At 48.8% G+C, this 1,376-nt stretch overlaps 1 non-coding gene across 1 annotated transcript; it reads left to right on the plus strand.

The window, feature by feature from the left end:
* Nucleotides 1-936: 936 nt before the first annotated feature.
* On the plus strand, nucleotides 937-1,008 carry TRNAA-CGC. Its single transcript has one exon. It is a non-coding gene; the product is annotated as a tRNA-Ala (tRNA).
* The last annotated feature ends 368 nt before the right edge of the window (nucleotides 1,009-1,376 follow it).

Here is a 1,376-nt window from a genome sequence, read left to right on the forward strand (position 1 = left end):
GCTGCTGCTGCTGGCCCAGCCTCCCCAATACTCCCACCTACCCCTCCTCCAACTGACAGGTGGTTGTTTGTCAGATGCAGAAGCAGGGACAGCATGTTGAAAGCCATTGGGGAGGCTGTCCAAGCAGCATCACCTTAGCAATCCTGCTGGCCCAGCCTCCCCGATGCCTTCAGACATGCTACCCCTCCTACACCTCAACCCTCCTGGCTTCCCAGCCCATCGAGGCCACACTGCTCACTGGCAGTGCTCAGGGAGAGTTGGTGTTCATACCACTCATACCATCAGAAAACCCCTTCAAGTTCAAGAGGCTGCAGTTCCCCTCAAGGTCTGCTTTGCTATGACTATCAATAAGTCCCAAGGCCAGACACTGAAGGTGGCAGGAATTGACTTAACAGACAACTGCTTCTCACATGGACAGTTCTATGTGGCCTACTCCAGAGTGAGCTCACCAAGCAGCCTAGTGATCCTAGCACCTGAGGGCAGAATCGCCAAGGTCTACAGAGGGATCCTTCAGCAGAGAGAAAAAATAAATGTGTCTCACTCCAGTTTTTACACTACAATCTTCTCTATTAGAATTCCTACAACAAATGTTACATTTCAAACTTCACATCATCAGTATTATAACTGGATTTATGGAACTTAAATACCATAGTGAAGCATGGGTATCAGGCTAGTTATGGCATACGTTTTCGTGGGTTAAATCCATAAAGTGGTTTCTGTATCCATCTGAGCTCTGCATAGTAACACGACTCTATTGCTACTATTCCTTGCATTACTTATGTCTTTATTTCCACTTGGTAAAATGTATCTCCTCCAAACCCCAACTCTATATCCAGTATGTAAATACCACTCTATTTAAGAGACCAAATCACTGATCTAACAAAACTGATTGCAAAAGCTTATGCCACTATTTTTTTTTTTAAGATGCCACAGGAAGAGGCCATAGCTCAGTGGTAGAGCATCTGCTTCGCATGCAGAAGGTCCCTGGTTCAATCCCTGGCAGCTCCAGTGAAAAGGATTAGGAAACAGGTGACCTTGATGAGCCCCTATCATTCTGAGAAGCAGCCCCATAGCTAGACAATTTTTGGTGGGGGGGCACTGGATGGAGGGGGCACTGGATGGAGGAGGGGCGGGGGAGAAAAAAGAATGGAAGCACCTGACAGCATGGAAAGTGAGCAGCGCACGGCAGATGGAGGGGATGTGGCGGGGAGTGGTGAGCTGGCATGCGTGCACGTCAGGGCTCCTATCCTCCCTCCCACCCCAATCTGCCTGAAAGAGAAGGAAAGTTGCACCACTTTCTCCCCCGCCCCCCGCCCCAATACATGTCTCATAGAAATTATTCTGGCAGGACCAACATGCTGTGCTTTGATAGTCAC

Source organism: Gekko japonicus, unplaced genomic scaffold (assembly GCF_001447785.1).
Source record: "Gekko japonicus isolate JY-2015 unplaced genomic scaffold, Gekko_japonicus_V1.1 scaffold1991, whole genome shotgun sequence".
In the NCBI taxonomy this organism is placed as follows: Eukaryota; Metazoa; Chordata; class Lepidosauria; order Squamata; family Gekkonidae; genus Gekko; species Gekko japonicus.